The 6,000-nt window shown below is 51.3% G+C and overlaps 1 pseudogene; it reads right to left on the minus strand.

The window, feature by feature from the left end:
* Nucleotides 1-1,072: 1,072 nt before the first annotated feature.
* On the minus strand, nt 1,073-5,767 carry LOC139834073 (uncharacterized; annotated as a pseudogene).
* Between the last annotated feature and the right edge of the window lie 233 nt (nt 5,768-6,000).

A 6,000-nucleotide genomic window follows, 5' to 3' on the forward strand; every position in this document is an offset into this window, starting at 1 on the left:
TTATCTTAGTGGTCTCCTACTTCCTTGAAGAAATCCTACTTAGTGGTCTTCATGTCGCTATTGTAAAAAAAAAATTTGGACATTCAATAGTCTGCATAATGATCCTGAAAGGGAGATAAAATATATGAAGCTTCAGTATATCTATACCTAATAATAAAAGCAAAAAGGTTTCTCCCTCGGTCGTCCGTCCAACTTTAAACTACCCCGAAAGTTAATCTAAATTACCCACCACTGCCACCCACGAGTGAAAAAACGGTTCAAGCCCCTCTCCAGGTTCCCTTACGCGGACGATAATCTGCCCCCGCTTCCTCCGGATTTGGCTGCCGTCACCCGCTCGAGCCGCCATCGTCGTCTCTCCAACCTCCTGCCGTTGACTCCGTCTGCCATCACCGATGTCAGAGACCATGGCTGCACTGACCCGTAGGGTACGACGACGAAGCCTACGCCCGGGATCTGAGGCCTCCTCAAGGGCTTGGGGAGCACGCGGTCATGGGGCCATTGGAGATGCGGATGGAGAGTATGAAGCGGCAGGAGCTACCGGAGCCGGCAGTCGTGGAGTCAGGTAACTGTCGGAGATGCGGCGTGGAGGATCCATCCTGATACCTGTGCGGGTCGTCGTCTTGCATCAGCAGCAGCCTCTGCTCGATGGTGGTTCTAAGGGCAAAGACGAACAGCGCTGTACCAACCACTCTCTCCTTCCCTTATTCATGAGACAACCTCCACGTCCTTCCCTGAGGCCCACTGCGTCTCCTCCACAAATGCCGTGGCAGCAGCCTGTTACAGATCTCGATCACGATTCGAATTTGAGAAGATATCTGGTTCAGGGATACAACAGAAAGGGGAGGGAGGAAGGAGTCCAAGGACGAAGCACCGCTTCTATCCCGATTCGGTTCGGTCTACAGTTTTCTCGATGCCTATTACAGAGGAGATGCCTTCCTTAAGTACTGAGCGGAGCACACGCCTTCCTGGCCAGGACACGTCTTCGCAGCCTGTCACGAGTCCTGGGTCGCTTGCCTTCCTGGATACGGTACTCGGTCGTTACATTCCCCTCTCCTTTTGCCGCGGCGTGTCCTCACGCCGACCTTGCTTCGTAGCGACGATGAAAGTCGATGTCATCCTCCCAGGTAGCCAGATGAACCGGCAGGCCTTCCCACTGAATCAGCACTTGAAGCTTGGTGATGTTGCCTCGTTTCACCAGCCGATGCGCCAGGACTTGTACTGGAGCCTGCACAGAATGCAAAATGTCTATGGTTGGTGGTAATTGTGTGCTCACCGGGGTACTCGATCGAATCGCCTTCTTCAGCAATGAGACATGCACAACTGAATGAATTCGGCTTCCTTCAGGGAGGTCGAGTTTATAAGCCACGGACCCCACTTTCCTGAAGGCCAACTTCTGATTGGGGCGATGTGCCACTGAGGTCTGAATATATGGTTGTAACTTTAAGAACACTCGATCACCCACCACAAACTCACGCTCAGTTCTGTGCTTATCTGCCTGTGATTTCATTCTTTGTTGTGCACGAAACAGTTGTTGCTTCAGTAGCTCCCTCATGATGTCCCTTTCCTTCAGCCATGCTGCTAAATCGGTGACAGTAGTTTGATCCACTTGCAATGTGCCAAATTCCCTGGGTAGGCGATCAAACATTACCTGGAAGGGAGTCAGACCATGCGCCGTGTGCACCGACGTGTTGTACCAATATTGAGCCAAATGCAGCCAATGAAACCAATTGGTTGGACAGGCATGTACTGCACATCTGAGATATGCTTCGAGACACTGGTTAACTCGTTCCGTTTGCCCATCACTCTGAGGATGATAAGAGGAACTCATTCGCAGCTCTGTCTGTGCTAGTTTGAAAAGTTCTTGCCACAAGGTGCTGGTGAAGATTCTGTCTCGATCCGAGACAATAGCTTGAGGAAGCCCATGGATCGTGAAACAGGTTGCCATGTATGCCTTAGCTACTTGCAGAGCAGTAAAGGGGTGTTTCAAGGCAATGAAGTGACTGAACTTAGAGAATTTATCAAAAATTACCAGGATCGTGTCATGATTCGCTGACCGCGGCAAGCCTTCGATGAAATCCATTGAAATAACTTCCCAAGGTTGTCCAGGAATGTCCAGGGGTTGCAGCAGTCCAGCAGGAGGGCAGCGCTCCGTCTTCGCTTGCTGGCAAGTGACACATTCTTTGACAAAACTGGTGCACCATTGACTTCATCCCTGCCCAAGCAAAAAGCCTTCTGATACGGTGATACGTTGCAAAGAATCCCGAGTGTCCTCCTACTGCACTGTCATGCAGCGAACGAATCAGCTGTATCTGGATGTCAGGATCATTTCCTATCCAAATTCGCCCCTTCCAGCGAATGACGCCGTTTTTGAGTTCGAAATCAACTTCTGATGCATCCCCTGCACTAAGATGAACTAACCGAGCCTGTGCTTCTGGGTCTGGTTGATAACTTGCCTGTACTGTCTCCAGCCACGCTGGTCGGCACACTGCCATTGCTGCTAGTTCAGCCGATGTTGATGTCTGCTCGTGAGGGCGACGGGAGAGTGCGTCAGCGGCCCGATTGCTCCACCCTTGCTTGTACTGTATCTGAAATTGCAATCCCAACAGCTTTGTAAAGGCGCACTATTGAATTGGTGTATACAAGCGTTGGTCAGTGAGGTTGAGCAAACTTTTCTGGTCTGTGCGGATGGTGAACTCTGAGTGTTGCAGGTACGGTCGCCAATGATCCACTGCCAAGAGGAGTGCCAAACATTCTTTCTCATATGCTGACAAGCCCAAGTTCCTGGGACAGAGCGCCTTGCTGAGGTAAGCAATGGGATGGGCGTCTTGCATCAATACTTCTCCCACCCATCCCAATTGCATCTGTTTCGATGATGAATCGTTTGCTGAAATCTGGAAGTGCTAATACTGGTGCTTCCATGAGTGCACGCTTCAGAGCTCGGAACGCAATGTCCGCTGTAGGTGTCCAGTGAAATTGGATCCCTTTCTTCAGCAGCTCCGTGAGTGGGCGACTGATGATCCCGAAATTCTGTACGAATTTGCGATAGTAGCCAGCCAGTCCCAAAAAAAACCCTCAACTCCTTGATCGTAGCTGGAACTGGCCAATCACGGATGGTACAGATTTTATCCTCCTCCGTCGCTATGCCCTGTGCGCTAATTCTGTGCCCCAAATAACTGAGTTCTGGCTGTGCAAATGTGCATTTTGACAGCTTCGCCTTGAGCTCGTGCTGCTGTAGCAAACGCAAAACTTGGTCCAGGTATTGGAGATGCGCCTCCCGGGTTGCGCTATAGACCAAAATATCGTCCAGAAACACCAGGACACATCTGTGCAGTAACGGAGCGAGCACTGTGTTCATAGCTCCTTGAAACGTTGTTGGGGCCGTGGTTAACCCGAATGGCATTACTCTGAATTCAAAGTGTCCTTGATGTGTTCGGAAGGCAGTTTTGTATTCTTCCCCTGCTCGCAGACGAATCTGATGATATCCTGCACGGAGATCCAGCTTGGAAAACCAACATGCCCCTGCTAACTCATCCAGAAGCTCGTCAATCACCGGGAGCGGGTACTTATTCTTGACTGTGATGGAATTGAGCAGTCGATAATCGATACAGAAATGCCATGATAGATCCTTCTTACGCACGAGAAGGACTGGTGACAAGAAAGGGCTGGCACTTGGTTGGATGAGTCCCGCACGCAGCATAGCAGTGACTTGTGTTTCGATCTCTGTTTTTTGTGCTGGTGTATAGCGGTACTATCTTGCTGTAACTGGATTGCCCCTGCCACCAATGGGATGGTGTGATCCCAATCCCTAGCCGGTGGTAGAGTAGTAGGCTCAGCAAAAACTTCTGCAAAGTCCTTGATCAGTCTCTGAACTGCTGGTGCGTAAGTCTGCGTACTGTCTCCGTCCTCTGCAGAAAAGATGGCAACCATGTGTAGGATGGAGCCTACCTTTTCCATGGCTTGCAGCTGTGCAAGTGTTACTGGCGCACACTCTAGGACAGGTGGTGTAGGCGGTATACCTCGCAGAAACACCGACTGTCCCTTGTACTGAAACTGCATTGTTTTCCGTTTCCAGCTCACCTTCATATCACCCATTTCCTCCAACCAATCCATACCCAAGACCATGTCATAGCAACCCAAAGCTAGCACTCGCAAGTCAGTATTGAAAGAATACCCTTGAGTCCACCAAGCACAGTCTGCCAATTGTTTGTCACAAGTCATAATTCCACCACTTGCGATTTTTACTCGAGCTGGAGGTATTGTTGTGGTTGCAAGCTTCAATTTCTCCACAACACCTTCACTGATGAAACAATGGGAGCTGCCTGAATCGACAAGAATCAACACTTCCTGATCCCGAATCATCCCCACCAGTCTGATGGTACTGGAAGTTGTTGCTCCAGATACTGCCAATTTGGAAATTGACATGAGCAGGTCATCATCTGAGTCATCTGATTGCAGAGCGTCCTGTTCTGCTTGCAGCAGCTCGAGTAGTTCTTCCACAACATGCAGTTGTACTGTGGCTGCACACTGGTGCCATGTGCCCCATCGTTCGCCGCACTTGAAGCACAAGCCACGCGCTCTCCTGTAATTTCGGAGAGCGCTGACGCGATCGTCGCCTCGTGCTCATTCTGGAGCGCACCCTTGATCAGGTGCTCGGCGCTCTGCAGCGCGTGCGCTCTCCATGCCTCTTCGATCATCTGCTGGAGCCGGAGGTGGCATCAGCAGTGGCCGTTGTGGTGGTGCATCGAGCGCCAACAGGGGGCGCGCTGGATAGCGCCCTTGCCCTCCTGCATCAGCACGCCGGTACTCTCGCTTGGGCATGGCTTCCAACAGCTCCTCCTGCATTGTAGCCAGAGAAAAAGCAGTATCCAAATCCTTGGGGCGATGGAAAATTACACCAGATTTAATTTCAGTTTTGAGCCCTTCTAGGAATTGTGTGGTGAAAAAACAGCGAATCAATGGCTGGATTATGAGCAAGGATTTGATGCATGAGATCCTCAAATTGGTGCATATAATCTGTGACTGACCCTTGCTGCTTCAGAGAATTAAACTGTCTAAGAAGCAGCTGGTAGTGCTCTCTGCCAAATTTTTCTGAAATTTTGGAGTAGAGAATGTCCCAATTCCACTGCACCCCTTGTTTCTCGTGCACCTGCAGCCACCGTGCAGCGTTGCCCGAGAAGTGCAAGGTCGCCACCCGAACCTAGAGATCAGGTTGAAGCCCATAAACATCGAAATACTTCTCACACTTAGCTTTCCAGAATTGGGGATTCTCGCCATCGAACGCTGGAAAATCCAGTTTCAGTAGCGCCCATTTGTGATGTGAATCCCTACCATCTCTACACTCATATGACTCATGACGACCAAGTGAAATCGCGGTTGCAGAGAGGATCTGATTCACACCTGTGATCGGAGGTGTCGTGTTGGCCAACCCAAGCACGCTACCCCCGGTGTCGTGTTGAAGACGGTGGCCATCTGGCCCGGAGTAGCCGCTGGTTCCGCCGCCGAAATTGACGGCCGTCGCGCGTACTCCTTGCTCCGCTTCCGCCTCCCTTGGTGCGGTGGCGGTGGCGTGCGGGGTCGATGACGAGGATCCGTCGATGAGCGGGATGACGCGATCCACCTTGATCCGCAGCGCCTCGACCTGGCTCTGCAGATCCGTGACCACCGGCTTCCAGTTGTCGAAGGAAGCCTGGAGTGCGTCGAACTTGGCGTCTGTCGCCGTGCGGCTCTCCTTCACCGCCGCCGTGAGCGCGGCGATCTGCTCCTCCATAGTCATGATCTTCCGCGTAGCCTTGGTGATGTAGCGGGGCTTGTCGAGGTACTCCAGGATCGGTGCTCTTGATACCAAATGTTACAGATCTCGATCTCGATTCGAATTTGAGAAGATATCTGGTTCAGGGATACAACATAAAGGGGAGGGAGGAAGGAGTCCAAGGACGAAGCACCGCTTCTATCCCGATTCGGTTTGGTCTACAGTTTTCTCGATGCCTATTACAGAGGAGA

Source organism: Lolium perenne, chromosome 7, assembly GCF_019359855.2.
Source record: "Lolium perenne isolate Kyuss_39 chromosome 7, Kyuss_2.0, whole genome shotgun sequence".
In the NCBI taxonomy this organism is placed as follows: Eukaryota; Viridiplantae; Streptophyta; class Magnoliopsida; order Poales; family Poaceae; genus Lolium; species Lolium perenne.